Source organism: Chrysemys picta, chromosome 17 (genome assembly GCF_011386835.1).
Source record: "Chrysemys picta bellii isolate R12L10 chromosome 17, ASM1138683v2, whole genome shotgun sequence".
Taxonomy (NCBI): domain Eukaryota; kingdom Metazoa; phylum Chordata; order Testudines; family Emydidae; genus Chrysemys; species Chrysemys picta.
In genome coordinates this window covers 4,894,182-4,911,100 of record NC_088807.1, presented here as the reverse complement: position 1 = coordinate 4,911,100, position 16,919 = coordinate 4,894,182, and the positions used below count along the sequence as shown (strand labels likewise).

General features: G+C 51.4%; 1 protein-coding gene and 1 long non-coding RNA gene across 5 annotated transcripts in view; one reads left to right on the top strand and one right to left on the bottom strand.

The window, feature by feature from the left end:
• Positions 1-16,919, top strand: part of NPAS1 (neuronal PAS domain protein 1) — a 97,110-nt gene that overhangs the window by 29,887 nt on the left and 50,304 nt on the right. The gene's annotated exons all lie outside the window — the stretch shown is intronic.
• The window catches only part of LOC101934463 (uncharacterized), a 39,239-nt gene that overhangs the window by 7,798 nt on the left and 14,522 nt on the right, over positions 1-16,919 (bottom strand). The gene's annotated exons all lie outside the window — the stretch shown is intronic.

Genomic DNA, 16,919 nt, shown 5'->3' with positions numbered 1-16,919 from the left:
GTGGGGCAGAGCTGGAGCAGGGGAGAGAGCGGAGGCCTCACAATCAGCAGAGCCCAACCCCCCCAGGGAACAAGCCACCTCTCTCCCTTTTGCTTAATAGCCAGGCTTGGTGGCCGCAGGCTTTCTGCATTTTGGGGGCATTGGAGGAGATGGGAGGCCTCTGGCCGAAAGCAGAATACTGGCTGCCCAGCCTGGCTTGGGGAAATTGTTCCTTGAGTAGGGAGCAGCGCGGGGGAGGTTGATAGACCGAGTGCTGAAGCCGCATCACTGGTGGAGTGGAGGGAAGAACACGATAGGAGTCCAGGAAAGATAATTGGGGAGGGGGCAAAGACATGCAGAGCCTTGCAGGGGAGCATGTATTTCCTGGCAACTAAGGTGGCCACCCCAATGGGCACAGACCACCCCAAAGTCCTCGGGGGTTGCCTCAGGGGAGAGGCTCAGAAATGGGTCAACCAAAGCAATGCGCTGACCCACGCTACCCCACTAGGTAGGGCAGGGTCCCGGAGAGCCATGGCCCCCGCTGGTGCTGACATCTCAGTGAGGATTAACGGCTGCTCAGCTGTCAGGGAAGGGGAGGCTGGCCAGAGCTGCCTTCTGCCCTGAGCTTGTAGGAGGTTGAAATCATGTTTTCTTCTCCCTCCCAGGCTTAAAAAAACCCAACCCCCTTGCTGGTTGCCTTGTAAAGGTGAATTGTGGAGGCCTGGCCCAGATCCAGCCACAATTACCAGCCTCTCAATCTAATTGACCCAGATTGTCCCCGCCGCTTGATGCAAGATATGCCTCCCTCCCCACCCCCAGCGTCTCAAGCAAGAGTCCTGTCTGCATCGCCCAAGTGGGAACGGGGGGTGCGGGACGAGCATGTTCTAGAAGCACAAGATGCAAAGCCCCTGGGACTGATTCACCTTGCGTCATCTGCACCAGGGCAACAGGAGTGCAAATCGGTGCCATTCTGATCTAGTCGTGCGTTGCAGTGATGCAAAGGACGGTGCAAGGTGTCGGAGCACTGGAGAATCCAGAGGGGGCCCCCTGAATGCAGGGCACCAGAGGATGGGGTGCACGATGCTAAAGGATACAGGCACTGCCCCCTTCCTCTTCTGGGGGTGCAGGGTGCTGGAGGAAAGGGGTGCAAGATGTTGAACACTGAGCTCTCTCTCCCCCCTGGGGTGCAGGGTGCTGCAGAATCCAGGCTTCCTCATCTATAGAATATACAGGCCACACAACAAGCATTTGCTGGGATGCTTTAACACTCTGACACACACATGCCTGCCCCTGCACTGCCCCTTGTCTCCACACACAACAGCTGTCCTGGGAATATTCGAAGTAGATCTCGGGGAAAAATTTCAACCAAACTTTTTTCAGTAAAAAAAAAAAAAGGCAGGTTCAGTGAAACCTGAACATTTTGTGAATTCTTGCCGGTTTCGCCTAATTGTTTCCCTTGAAAGAAACCCTAAACCAACCAATCCAAACTTGTTTTGCTTTTGTTAAAAAAAAAAACCAAAGAAACAAAGAAAACCCTCCCTCTAACTTTATTAGCAAATCAAAAATGTTTCTAAAAACAGTCAAAATGTTTCATTCCACCTGAAACAATTTTTTTTTTTTTACTTTTCAATTCGCTAAAAATGTTGAAAATTTTCATTTTCGATCCAGAAGGTTTTTTGTTTTGTTTTTGTTTTTTGGAACCCAAAACCCGGTTATTGGCCCAGCTCTGATTACAAGCGCGGGATAGGGAGGAGGCTGTTAGTGGACGTCCAGCTCCCACCATCCTTCTGCTGATCTCCTGTGAGGGGCTCGGCTCACGATACAATTTGGAGGCGTGGCACAGGGAGCGAGTTCAAGTGAAAACTGGCTGTGGGCGTCTCCTGGGGCCAGGACAGCTGACCACTCGTCCCATTCTCATTGCTGCTGTTTTGCCAAGAGTTTGGGGGCATGATTTTAAGGCTATTTACCCATTTGATCTTCTCCCTGCAATGCCTTTTATTTGTGCTGAGTTAGGAACATGCGAACTACCAGGCTGGATCAGAGCTGAGGCCTGTCTCCGACAGTGGTCTGTGCCAGATGCTTCAGAGGAAGGGGTACGAACCCCACAATTGCAGGTTTTGGATAAAGCTGCCCCCACGTTTCTAGATGCGGAGATTCCAAGGCCGGAAGGACCGTTGTGATCATCTGCTCTGACCCCCGGCGTAACCCATGCCGGAGAACTGCCCCACAATCATTCCTAAAGCAATTCCTTTAGGAACATATCCCACCTTCAATTAAAAATTGCTAGTGATGGAGGATCCAACGATTAATTACTCTCACTGTTAAAAATTTACACCTTCTCAAGGGTCGTGGTGGATTCTCCGTCCCTGGTGATTTTTAAATCAAGATGGGACGTGTTTATAAACAAACGTGTTTCGTTCAAACAAGAGTTAATTCAGGGCATTTCTCTGGCCTGTATTAGACATGAGATCAGACCAGAGGATTGCAGTGGTCCCTTCTGGCCGTGTAATTTACGATTTACATTAGGTCTCACCCTAATCTCTAATAGAGATTGATTTAAGCCCTGATACAGGATGTTTAATTAATAGCCCTTCCAGACTGTTGTTAACATGAATTTTTGTCACTCCAAATATTGTTGCTCTCTGTAGAAACATGCAGTTCTGGAAGGGGAGGGGTCTAAGGGTTGGAGCAGGGAGGACTGGGATTCAGGACTCCTGGGTTCTATTTCTAGTTCTGGGACGGGGGGAAGGTATAATAATTGGAGCAGGGAGGACGGGGATTCAGGACTCCTGGGTTCTATTTCTAGTTCTGGGAGGGGGGGAGGGTATAATAATTGGAGCAGGGAGGATGGGGATTCAGGACTCCTGGGTTCTATTCCCAGCTCGTGGAGGGAAGTGTCATCTAGCGGTTAGCGCAGCAGCCTGGGAGTCGGGACTCCTGGGTTCTGTTCCTACCTCTGCTACAGACTCATGGAGTGAGTTGCTGTCAGTGAGCGGTGGAGTGGAGCTAGTCCCCTAGAGGTGAGCGGCTCTTCATTCTCCAAGCCTCCCGTCCTCCTTTTTCCCAGGTGCACGTTGAAACCTTCCGCGTGTGAGTGAGATAAGATGGTTGGCGGAGGGCAGGCACTGGGGTGAGTTGGTTACAGCGGCTCACGGGAGCTGGTGTCACGCTACGGAAAGTCGATCCGTGCCCTGTGGTGGGGGGCAGGAGGGATAACTGGATCTTCAACCCTGGGAAGGGGGCTTGCGTGCAGGAGACCTACAAAGGGCTCACGGGCTTGGTGAATGGAAGGGGCTGTGCATTCAGTGACCTTGACGCTTTGAGCAGAGCTGGGAAAATAACGAGGGAAGAGAGTTTGGAATCAAAATCCCTGAGTTTGGCTTGCCGTGAATCCTGGGGGTTCAGCCAGACATCCCCCCCCCCCCCCACACACACACACACACACAGAGCTTTGAGCGGAGAAGGCATCACAGCTGGTGAGCCCGGACAGCAATATATACTTGACCCCCAAGAGTTTCATTTGGGTGGGTCAGTCCTTGAGGAAGGGAAGGGAGCGTGAAGACAGTTGGACGATGCCTTGGTAAAGCAGGAGAGGATGCTAAGGCATGATGGTACAATTCATCTCTCCAGAGCCTAATTCAAAGGCCCCTTTCAGCACTCTGGCCATGTTATTGGGACCTTAAAGCAACCCTAAATGACACTCACCCCACAGTGTAGATGCTAATCAGCCCCGTAGAGGCTAAGGCAGAAGGGACCATTCTGATCACGTAGTCCAGTGGTTCTCAAACTATTGTACTGGTGACCCCTTTCACACAGCAAGCCTTTGAGTGCGACCCCCCCCTTATCAATTAAAACCACTTGTTTATATATTTAACACCATTATAAATGCTGGCGGCAAAGCGGGGTTTGGGGTGGAGGCTGACAGCTCGCGACCCCCCCCATGTAAAACCTCGTGACCCCCTGAGGAGTCCTGACCCCCAGTTTGAGAACCCCGGACATAGTCTGACCTGCGTAACCCAGTGATCCCTGCATCCAGCCCAGATCTTGTGGTCGAGCTAGTGTGGAGCTCTTTAGAAAGAGACCTCCGCTGTCGCTGGAGATGCCGAGTGATGGAGCAGCCACCCTGACCCTGGGGCATTTGTTCCAATTATTACTCCCCCGCCCCGTTAAAATGTGCACCCCTGTTTCCAGTCTGCATTTGGCCAACTTCAACCCCCGGTCATCAGCTCTCCTGCCTTTGTCCGCTCAGTTAAGAGCCCTCCGTTGTCAGAAATCTCCAGGCGTAGGTGCTTGTGGCCCACGATCAAGTTGCCTTCTCTTGGCTAAATGAACCAGGCCGAGTTTGCGTGAGGCAGATTTTCTGGTCTTCTTGCCTACGGAGCCGGGAGGCGTGATCCCTCGTGCTCTGAATGCACGGCTGGCTGAGTGGATCGAAGCATTCAATGGATAAAAATATCTCGTATTGTTCAGCAGACACCAGCGAGTTCTTCCTCAGCCAACAGCTGCACCCTGAATAGGGGGCTGGCTGGCTCAGGAGATCGGTGGCGACATGGAGAGGGGCCCAGCTAGTTTGCAACGGGGCCGGTCTGTTGCTGAGAGCGGTGGCTGCTTTGGTGGCCTGAGTGAAGTGAATTTGAGGGGGGTTCTCAGCAGGACAGTAAAATCTGCCACTGCGGTTGGCATTAATAGCTGGCCCCCTTGTCCGGTAGCTTCAGCAGTGAAACCATTAAGGACCGGGGCGTGGGCAGTAGTGCCTAGTGGTTTGGAGCCGGAGTCAGTAGCCAGGTGTCGGAGCCAGGGTTGCAGCTGGAGTCAGGAACCAGGAGTGGGAGACCAGGGGTCAGAGCCAAAGTCAGGGGTCAGAACCGGGTTACCTGGAGTGAGCCAGGACAGGCAAGGCTGAATCCCAGGCAGGAGCAGGGCTGGGAACAAGGAGGCGTAGGCGAATGGTTGGAGCAGCCTGCTGGTGTTGCTGACCCCAAGAGCGGGTTTGCTAGGCCCCTCAGCCAGTCGGGCAGCTGGGCCAGCCAGGCGGCTGGAATGGGCCCGGGGGTGCCTCGTTAAGCGAGCCGGTAAGCAGGCCAGCTGCGGGTCCTTAACCCGGTATTAAAAGGGTCACCGAGCCGGGCCTGCATTTTCGCCCCTGCGGCCCAGCGTGCTGCTTCCAAATCCCAAGGAAATCAAAAGCCGCTGGAATGCTGCCGCCCATACGCTGGATCCGCTCTGCGGACACGTCAGTTTTAAGGCTCTCGAAGGGATCGTTAGATCTTTTCATCTGACCTCCGGCATAACACAAGCCGCAGAGTTTCACCCGGTGACCTTTGCAGTGAGCCTAGTAGCTTGGGTCGGACGAAAGCATATTCCAGAAAGGCAGCCGGTCTGGATCTGGAGCCATCAAAAGACGGAGAAACCCCCCCCACACACACACTTCCCTTGGGTGTTAGTTCCTATGGATAACCGTCCTCACTGTTAAAATTAGGGGTCTTTTTTACTAGTTTGAATTTGCCCGGCTTTCGCTTCCAGCCGTGGGTTTTTGCTCTGCCTTTCTCTGCTAGATTACAGCTCCCATGAGTACCTGGGATCTGTTCCCCGTGAAGCTACTGACACACTGTAATCAAGTTGCGTTTGGATCCTCTTGTTGATTTCAGCTCTGTCACTCCCTGGCATTTTTCCACAGCCTTTTAAAAACGTGGACACCAGAACTGGATTCCAGCATCGGTCTTACCCATGCCATGGACATAGTTGGCTGAGTATGCCCTTTTTTGCCACAGCATCACACTGGGACCTCCTGATTGTTGCTTATCCTTTCCAGAGTCTCTGCTTCCCAGGGCCCGTTCTCCAGGGACAGCCTTTGTTCCTAGAAGTAGCACCTTACCTGGAGGACGCCCAGGAGCCAGCGCGGGCAGATCTGGCTGGTTTTTACAAGCACTGAACTCTGCTTTGAAGGAGAAGCGACCCGCTTTATCAGCAGCCCAAGACAGGGTCCAATCTGTGATACCCCGGCTGTGGAGTTCAGGCTTGTGAGACCTGGGGTTTATTTCCGGCTCTGCCACTGAGCTGCTGACCTTGGGCAAGTCACTTCACTGCCCCATGCCTCAGTTTCCCTGTCTATAAAATGGGGATAATACTGCTGGCCTCCTTTGTAAAGTGCTTTGAGATCTGCTGGTGAAAAGTGCACGATAAGACCTCGGGTTATCCTCTGTGTTTAGGGGCCTCGGTATTTAGAAGGGGGCTCAGGTACTGTATTGATCCGTAGGACAGAGCCTGCATAGAAGGGCTTTCAATAGAAACAGACAGAGAGGAGCAGGGGTAGGGAATGGGATTCAGGGTACAAGGAAAGCGATCAAGGTGTGCATTTGGCCATTTCTTCGTAAAACACGTACGCACACCTCCCCAGCGATCCCTTGGTTAATTTGAAGGTAGAAATGGTATTATTATTATGATGTATTTGTATTATGGTAGCATTTAGGAGCCCCACTGTGTCAGGTGCTGTACATTTTTTATTGCTATTAGGTTACTATAGAGTCCCACCTAGGACTACCCAGTCATGGCCCAGGACCCCATTGTGCTAGAAGGCATTTTACATTTAATTGCTATTAGGTATATTATGGTAGCACCCCATTATGCTAGGCGCAGCGCATTTTTATTGCTATTAGATGTATTATGGTAGCACTTAGGAACCCCAGTCGTGGCCCAGGACCCCATTCTGCTAGAAGGCACTTTATATTTTATTGCTATTAGCTGTATTACGGTAGCACCTAGGTGCTGCAGTCATCGTGGCCTGGGACCCCAATTGTGCTAGGTGCTGTACATTTTATTTCTGTTAGGTGTATTACGGTAGCACCTATGTGCTGCATCATGGAGCAGGACCCAACCCTGTGCTGGGTGCTGGACAGACATAGAACGTAACAAAAAGCCTTGCCCCAAGCCGCCCTGAGGCTCTTGAAGCAGACGCTGTGATTCTTAGGGAGTTGCCAGCTCCTGCAGCTGGGGGCTGAAAAACAACAAATCAGGCGAGTTGAGGAGTCGATGACCTGTCCTGGTGTATGATTAATTTTCTATGTACGAGGCTCGGTCTCTCTGTCTGTTTCACTGGACCACCAGCCCGTTCAGAGACCCTCAGAATCTCACGGTGTGATGGTAAAGCTGCAGGCTTTGAGTAACCAGGACTGGAGTCCCGTGCCCAAGATTCAGAAATTTCCACTTCCCACTTCAAAGTGGGGTCAAGGGAGAGGGGGGGAGGTGTGTCGGTGGCTCGGTGCCCCCGCAGGGGCCCAGAGAGCTTGTTGGAACACGGGCGGCGTGAACTGAGCCCTGCCTCTTTCATGCCGAGTAGAATATCCTGCTCAATTATTCAGCAGTGCGGGCTTGAAAAGGAAGGAGGCTTCTTGCAAAGGCGGAGGGGGGAGGAAGGAAGTGAGGTGCCTTTTAAAGTGAAATCTCAGCTCAGGAGAGAGCGTGTTGGGCATGTACATGTGCGTGGGCTTTTCTGGTTTCCTAGAGATTGGGACTGGGTGAAACCAACAAACTTTAAAGCCCAAACCCCAAGTTCTATGTCAGGGGAGGACAAGCTCAAAAAGCGAAGCTGAGAACCTCCCCTTAGGGAAGATCTCCCTCAGTCTTGGTATCTTGTTATTTTCAAAAGCTATGTTCTTCTAGCTCAACCACCAGATATGGGCTGGAGGCAGGGACACCTGTGGGGGATGGGGGCTCTCTGGCATGGGTTATGTAGGTCAGACTTTGGGTTTGTCTAGATCAGTGGTTCCCAAACTTGTTCCGCCGCTTGTGCAGGGGAAGCCCCCGGCGGGCCGGGCCGGTTTGTTTATCTGCCGTGTCCGCAGGTTCGGCCGATCACAGCTCCCAGTGGCCGCGGTTTGCTACTCCAGGCCAATGGGAGCTGCTGGAAGCAGCGGCCAGTACGTCCCTCGGCCCGTGCCGCTTCCAGCAGCCCCCATTGGCCTGGAGCAGCGAACCACGGCCAGTGGGAGCCGTGATCGGCCGAACCTGCGGATGCGGCAGATAAACAAACCGGCCCGGCCCGCCAGGGGCTTTCCCTACACAAGCGGTGGAACAAGTTTGAGAATCACTGGTCTAGATGAAGAGTTAGTGCCCAGCAAGCTGGAATGTGACTCGACAGCGTACTAGCCTGCTGCACGCTATGTCTGGGTGGGCCCTGCTGCGGCACACTAAAATTTCTGTAGTGCGCAACGCCGTACTCCTGTGTCAAAACAGAATAGATCAAAGCACACTAGAAAACTTTTGGCGTGCACTGGAGTCACATCCAAGTTTGACGTGTGCAAACTCTTCGTGTAGACGAGCCCTAAGAGCTGGTTGAATTCTTTTAGTGAAAACCCCGGATTTGGGGCGCTGAAACATTTTGTGAATGCCTGTTGGTTTCGCAGAATGCACCGCGTTGAAAAGTATTCCGCAAAAGGGCAAACGTTCAAAATGACTTTTTGTTTGGAAATTTCCTTCCAATTTTTTTTTTTTAACCGGGTTGAACAAAATGTTTCTTTCAGTCAGAAATGATTTTTTTTTTAAACATTTTTTGGAATGGCCAAGGAACCGAAAAGTTCACTCTGAGCCCAGTGCTGTCTGGCTGGGTGACTGGCCTGGGGTCTTCTTCTACTCATCCCTTCTGGCGAGGGGAACATCTCCTCGGAGCGACCTCCCGCTAAACCCGTGTGATTTGTGTTATAGTAGTACCCAGAAGGCACTGCTCCCTGCCCCTGTTTATGTGGACAGAGTAAGTTTAGTGTCATTTTGGTGGTGACCGAAACATAGCTTTTTGCCTTCCCTTGGTTGAGTTGCTCCACCGATTGGTTTTACAGCTCAGTCTTTCTTGCCTGTGGCTGTGATCTCTGCTTCCCCTCCTCACTGCAGTAGCATTTAAAGGGGAAACTGAGGCACAGAGCAGTGGTGCTGTGATTTCACTGTTGTTTTGTCCAAGGTCACACAAAGTTAGCAGAAGAGCTGGGGATAGAACCCATGATGTCCTAAGCCCTAGCCACCCCTGCTCTAACCACTAGACACCGCTCCTCTCCCAGAGCCTGGATAGAACCCAGGAGTCCTGACCCCAGTCCGCGCTGCTTATATTATTAGACATCACTCCCTTCCAAGATCCCGGAGCCCTGACTCTGAGCCCCCATTTCTAACCACTAGACACCACTCCCTTCTTAGAACCAGGAATAGAACCCAGGAGTCCTGACTCCCCATCCCTCCCAGCTCTCACTCATCCACAGGTCACCCTTAAGCTAGGCATCAACCCAGCAATCCTGACTCCTGGGTCCCCCATACTCTAATTACTCCTTCAGATTCCCTTTCAGAGCCAGGAATAGAACCCAGGAGTCCCAGCTCAAAACCCCCCTGCTCTAACCACCCCTCCCCTCCCAGAGCTGGTTAGAGACCCCAGGAGTCCAACCCCGCACCCAAGCACTAGACACCACTCCCCTCCCAGAGCCATGAGCGCGCTCTGCCTCAGTTTCCCCCTCGGTACGATGGGGCTTATGCCCCTGCTGTTGCTTCCAGGGGTCTGTGATGAAGGGCTCATTAATGACTGGGCAGCGTCCAGATATTAGAGGGGCACGGAGCATATACAGGCACCTGAATAGAGAAAGAGGGGCTCCCCTGCCAAGTGAGAGGCAGTGTGGGCTAGTGGTGAAGGGCCAGGCCTAAAAGCCACCAGACCTGGGTTCTGTTCCCGCTGTGCCAACTGGGCAAGTCACTTCCCCTTTTTGTGCCTCAGTTGTCTGCCCCTTTGTCTTTTGTGCCTTTTGGACTATAAAGTACACTCTTTGGGGCAGGGACTATGAAATTTGGGCCTCTAGGTGCTACCATAATACACATAATAAGGGAGGACCTGCAGGCTGATGTGATCACATGGAGGCGTTCCTGGCAGGCTGATGTCTTGCGGCATCTCCCAGGGCTAGGGCAGGTTATTTCTCCATTCAGGAGACGCTTAGCTCCTTAATGCTGTCAAAGGCCAAAGGGACCACTGTGATCATCTGTCTGACCTGGGAAAGCAGGGAGTCTCTCCTGGCAGGAGGCTGCCACGGAAGGGCTTGTTATTATGAGGCAGCTTTTAAAGATGCGTTGCAAACATTCTCTCAGTCTCACAGCCCCTGTTGCCCCAGGGGAAACTGAGGCATGAAGCCATGACTTGGTGAAGGTCACAGAGCAAGTCAGGGACAGAGCTGCACAAAGAACTCAGGAATCCTGACTCCCAGCCACCCACTGGACCACACTCTCTCTGAGAGCCAGAGGACTGAACCCAGGAATCCTGTCTCCCATCTCCACCCCAGGGATAGATCCCAGGAGTCCTGACTCCCAGTCCCCTCTCCTGTTCTTAGACCCCCTATGCTCCCAGAACCACAGAATAGTCCTAAGGAGTTCTGACTGCACCCCTTGGCTCTAACCTCTAGACCCCACTTCCCTCCCAGAGCCATAGGACAAAACTCAGCATTAATTCCCAGCTCCATCCTAGCCCCAGGAATAGAACCCAGGAGTCCTGACTCCCAGTTTCCTTGCTGTAACCACTGGACACCCCCACATGCTCCCAGAGCCACAGCATAGAACCCAGGAGTCCTGATACCCTGAGATCAGCGACACAGAGACCCTGCTCTAACCACTACCCAGCACTCTCCTCTGTAACTTCAAGTTTGTGCTGAACAGAAATGGATGTATTTGGCTCCCCTTTCCCTCTGAACCTGTGCTAACAGACCAAGGAGACGTTGAATCTGAGACGAACAGCAGGGGTTGTTATTTGGTGCTTTGTTACTTTAAGAGTTGGCAACTTTCAAAGTATTAAAAAAAAGAAGAAGGTATTTTTCATATATATCTGTCCCCCCCCTTCTTCCCTCCCTCCCAGCCTAGCAGCTTTCTAATTCCTACATTAAATGCTTTTAATTATAGGAGCATTCGGTCTGACCTGCGGGGTTATTTCAAGAGAGGCGAAATGAAGGAATTAAAGAAAATGACAGAGAAAATTGTGGCAATTAGCGGAGTTTGCATTGTTCGGCGTGTCTGTCAAGGGAGCTCTGTGTTTGTTAGTTACAAGTAAATTCATACAGATAACAGAGGGAGCGATTATAAATGCCATCTCGGCTGCTGCATGGTGCCGCAGCTATTTTATTATTATATATTTTTTTTTTGTTTAATTCTTTGTAAAATAATATTTCTCCTCCAAAGTAGGGCCCTGGGAAGAAAAGACTTACCCTCTCTGCCCCCACCTCCTTCTCTCCCCCAGCCCTGCAGGGCATCTGTTAAGCCTGGTCCTAGAGGTTCATTCCGTGTCTGCTTCCAAACGGGAGCATTTTGCATGCGTGTAAATGACTACACCGTTAATAAAGGAGATCGGCTGCTTCCTGGGACGGTCTGGGCTAGTGGTTAGAGCTCTGGGTGCCTGGAGTCCATCCCCACTTCGGCCACTGTCCCAGGGTGGGCGTTTCGATAGGAGAAAGTTGTGCTGCTTTAACAGTTAAACCCTTTGGGGTGGCCGCATCGATGTGGCTATTTCTGTACGGGCGGGGAATAGCTAGAGCAGGAAAAGGCCACGTCTACACTACACTGCAGTGTAGCTGAGTTGGCCGGGGGTCTGATGAGAAGAGATTTCTGAGCATCCCCGCTGGGCTGGCAGAAGCCCCTAGTACGCTGGGAAAGCAGGGCTTTTACTGGTATAGAGCAGGGGGGCTGGGAGTCCGGACTCCTGGGTTCTATTCCCAGCTTCGGGAGGGGAGTGGTGTTAGTGGTTAGAGCGGGGGGAGGGGCTGGAAGTCACAACTCCTGGGTTCTCGTCACGGCTCTGGGAGGGGAGTGGGGTCTAGTACAGCTTGTCTCACTCTAGGGCAATGGAATAAGTTTTACCAGTAAAAGCTCAGCGTTGCTGGTGTAAACCACGTTCACACTAGGAGTCCTTTGACTGGGATAGCGACACCGGTATAGCCTCCCAGTAGGAGTTTTGGGGCAAGCAGCTTAGTTAGTTTTAAGAGAGCTGGACAAATTTCTGAGTGGGACGGTATGGTGGAGCTCTTGTGAGTGTGGGGGGCAGGGCTGAGGAGCCCTGCGGCTCACTTCTGGTTTCTCTCTTATGTTCCTAAAGCGCATGCTTCAGGGCTCCAGCTGGCCACTTGCAGCGGTCAGGAAGGGTGTTTCCCCTGCAGTGCATTCTGGGAGACTTTCTTTTTATCGCCTTCCACTGAAGCATTGGGGGTGGCCATGGCTGGAGATGGGATATTGAACGGGGTGGGTCAGGGCTCTGTGGTGGCACCAAGCGTTCTCTCTATCTAGTGCTTGGCTGGCTGGTTCTTGCTCGTGTGCTCCAGGTTGAACTGATCATCACGTGTGGGGTCAGGAAGGAATCCACCCCCCAGGTCACATTGGCAGGGAGCCTGAGGGGTTTTGTGCCTTCCTCGGCAGTGTGGGGTGTAGGTCTCTTGCCCGATTACCTGGGTAGATCTCAGTTAACCATGGCGGGGGGCCCTCGGTCCCTCCTGTTCTCCACCTGTGGCATGCAATAGTCTCATCTCCTGTGGGCTGTGATGGATTTTCGGTTGTTGGGATTAGTGTGCGGTTGCTGGGAGGGGCTGGTGGCCTTGAACTCTGTGACTCTATGAACAGAAGCCAGGTTTTCTGAATCCCAGTTCAGTGCACTGGAAGTTGTGTGGAACACTCACAAGGCCTCGCCCCTTGAGGGCTAACAAGGAGCGGGGTTAGGAGCATTACAGCCTGCCTCCAGCCATGCTCATTTGGGCCTTGAGCTCTGGACACGTATCAGTTGCAAACTCCCGCAGCTAGACGTTAGGCATCTGACTGCCAGCTCCTTGGGGCAGGGCCTGGCTTTTTGTTCTGTGTCTGTACAGCGCCTAGCGGCCTGATCCAGGGCTGGGGCGCCTCGGTGCTACCGTAATACACCTAATAGCAATAAAAATGCCCAACGCCTGGCCCAATGGGGTCCTGCTCCATAACTGGGGATGCTACCATAATATATCTAATAGCAATAAAAATGTACAGCACCTGGCGCAATGGGGTACTGGTAGGTAACCGGTTTCTAGGCACCACTGTAATACTCCTAATATCATAAAAATGTACAGCCACTAGCACAATAAGGTCCTGGTCATTGACTGGGGTTCCTAGGTGCTACCGTAACACACCTAATAACAATAGAAATGTACAGCCCCAAGCATGTAGGGTCCTGGTCCATGAGGGCTAGCATAATGGAGTCCTGGGGCTCCTAGGTGCTACCATAATACACCTAATAGCAAAAAATATGTACAGTAGCTGGCACAATGAGGTCCAGGCCCATGACGGGCTCCTAGGCACTACCGTAATACATATAATAAACCGTAACATCATTTAATCTAGACTGCTGGGTACCCTGCAGAATTGGCTTTGCAATAGCATAGGGAGGCAGTGTGGAGGAGCGGATGTGGGAGAGTTAAGTACTATTCCCAGCTCTGGCAGGGGCTGCTGGGTGACCTTGGGCGAGTCATTTCCCCGCTGTGTGCCTCAGTTTCCCCCGCTGTAAAATGAGGAGAACAATACAGACTACAGCTGGGTGACATTTTTCAGGTGAAAGGTTCATGGCCCCAAAATGCCGATTCAGCGACACCAAAACGTTTTGCGACTTCGTGCTGATTTTGGTAAATTGTTAGTTTAGGAAAAACAAAAAACTCCAAAAGCCTCCAACGGTTTCATGTCACTGTGATTTTTTTCCCAGTTTGCAACGACTTCATATTTCAGAGTGTCCTTTGATTTTATTTTGTTTAAATTAAAAAATCGTCCAAAGCAAAACAAGACATTTTGATTTTGTCAGAACCAAATGTTTGATTTGACTCAAAACTATTTTTTTTCCCAACTTTTCCATTCGCCAGACGTGTCTAGAACTTTTGTTTTCGGTCCAACCCAAAACAATTTTTTTAGACTTTTCACAATTGCCAGTGAATCAAAAAATCTGTTATTCACCCAGCTCTGATATTGGCCACCTTTGTAAAGTGCTTAGAGACCAAGCGTCCACGTAGGAGAGGAAAGTGTTACTATTAAGTGATCATTTTGCACTTATCTGGCACCTGTGGAGGATCTCAAAGCAATTTACAAACCGGAACTACCTTCCTGATCCCTGTAGGAAGGAGGGGAATTATTATTACAGATGGGGAAACTGAGGCACGAGGCAGGGGAAGTGACTTGCTTCAGAGTCTCACAGCTGTTCCCTTGTGATTTATAAAGCAGCACTGCCGTTCTGTGCTTAACTCTTCGAGGAGAGGAAAGATCCTCGTATTAGCGAGAGTTTTACGGTAACAGAGGACAGTGGCGAAATGAAAGTGTTTGGGGGTGAGGTTGGAGGTGATGCTTCCAGGGTTTGGGCAAATGGGGGACACAATGAGGCAGAAGGATACGTGAAAGTTGCAGCAGCAGAGGGGAAGGTTCTTGTACCCACACCAGGTGGCTTATGGGTCTGGGTTAGGGTTAGGGGTTAGGGTTAGGATTAGGGGAGGGCAGGGAACAGAGCAGGTTGAAAAAACAACGCCAATTCCCCTTGAAATGTCAACTCTCTTTTCTTTTTACAGGGTTCAGAACAGACCCAATTTTGATTAGTTTTAAAAAATTTAGTGATTCCCGCCCATAAACTCACAGATTTTTAAGCCCAGAAAAGGACCGCTGTGATCATTATCTAGTCTGAACTCCTGAATAACCCTGCCCAACTACTCCTGAGTTTCATTTCAGCCAATTTAGAAGGAAAAAGAAGCAAAGCAGAAGTGTGCGTGCCCCAGAGAGAAAGAGAGTGGAGGAGGGGTGAGGGGAGATGGAGGGAAGGAAAAAAGCAAAGAAAGAAAATATATAAACGAGAAAGTCAACACACAACCAATTTTACTCTTAATTTTTTGGTTCCAGTTTCATTGAAAAAAAATTTTTTTTTTTTTCGTGAAAATGTTCAGTCCATCAGTGGGGCATAAAGGGGTCAGGAGACAAGTTTGTCCCATGTGGGGAGACAGCTGAGGAAGGTGGCGAAGCAGGGAGCTGGTCAGAAAATGGAATTTGTCTCCTGGGGGGAAATCTGTCACGGGGGAACTCATTTTCGTCCTGAATTGGAATGAAGCGTTGAAATTTTGAAAATGGCGCATGGACTGAAAATTCCCAGAGAATTCATTCTGGAAGCCTGTGAATGTTTCCTTTTCATAACCTCAAAGCGTTATTTTATACATGTCAGAATAAACTATATAAAATAGGCTATTAAATATCATATCAATATAACAAAATGAAGATTTTCACGTGCCGTAGAAGTCGAAACTAAATGAATCAAAATAAATCAGTTCAACTTTCTTGCTTTAACATTTTTCCAGCAAAAATGTCATCGAAATCGACACCTTTTGGATTCAACGAAACTGCGTTTTCTGATGGAAAACGATTCTGGCGACATTTTTTTCGGCCAGCTCTAGGGGCAAACCCATGGGGAACCACTGACTTCATCCTGGAGACGACCACCTCCCCGCACCCCCAGCCACCTCGCTCCGTGTTGCCTTGATCAGTTCGGTTCCTGCCCCCACCTCCCTTCCAGCTCCTCCGTCAACCCCAGGAGCCAGGGATCTTTGCCTTCAGCTGCTGTGAGCCAGGGCTCTGTGTAGCAATGAGAAAAGCCTGAAAGAAAGGTTAAGCTCAGGTCCTGTGAACCTTTCAGGCTTTTGGGGGAACTGTGAATGCAGAGCTGATAAATATTCCACTGCCATCCGCCTGGAATGTTCAAAGGACAATGGCAAATTCTCTCCCTCTCCCCAGTGCAGTGGGTCTCTCTGGCTTGTGTGATGTGCAAATCCTCCTTCACCAAGCCGTGTGTGTGTGTGTGTGTGTGTGTGTGTGTGTGTGTGTGTGTGTGTGTGTGGTTTAAGATGCAGGATGAGACCCTGGCTCTATAAGATCCCCCTCCCCCCCCCAAAACCTCCAGGAAACAGACACTGCCTTATAAATTTCACTGGACTTCAGGGAAACTTGTCCTCCAATCCCTGGTAGAAACAGTCCTTCCCTTCTTGCCCACCCCTTTGTAAATCAGAAGTAACTCCACTGGAGTCAAGGGGGCTGATTCCCATCACCCTGATCCAGGTGTAAGTCAGGAGTCACCGCGTTGGAGCTGGTGCAGTAACACCGCTGAGAGTCCTTAGGCAGCGTCTTTGCTGGAGAGTTAACTCGAGTTATCTACAGAGTTGAGCCTAGCTCAGGTGGGAGCAGCCACCTGGCCAAAAAAACACAGCCCAGAGGGGTCGTGTTAGCAGCCGGTGTGCTGGGCTGACTGGCGCTGTAACTTCTGACCCCCGGCGGGGCAGCCAGCTTGCATTCAAAGCTACACTGCCCTTGAGTGACCAGTGTCTTGTGTGTGGACAGCACTTGAGTTATAACTCGCGTTAACGCTGCCCGGGAGAGACTGGATGCGATTGACGTTCACGGCATGGACAATGCTTATTTCAGCCCGTGTGCTCAGAGCCGCTCCCCCCGCTTGTTACCCCGGCTGGGGAAGAACTCCCCGGTCGTTCATTTCGCCTTGCTGGAAGGGCTACAGCTTCCACGCTCCCAAATGTTTGGGGCCTCCAGGCTCCAGGTGGGTGGTGGAGGTGGAACATAAGTAGCTCGCCCTGACCCTGCGTTCATTTCAGCGACTTGCCTTGCCCCGAAGTGAGAACAGCTGAGATGCTGGGAGGCACAAGAGACCCTGATTCTCCCCCCTGTCTCCAGCTGCAGCGGGGATGCCAGGCTGGAGGGGGCTGGCTCAGGGCCTGTACTGCTGTCTACTTCCCCCCTGTCCCCACAACACAGATTCCTGCTGTGCCCTCACCCCCCATGGTCTGGTCTCGGTCTGCATCCCCCCACCCCGTCCTGCGCTCCGTCCCCATCGCCGATCAGGTCTGGTGAAACAGGCCTGCGTTGTGAGCTGTCAGCCACTGGGGCATCACTCAAAG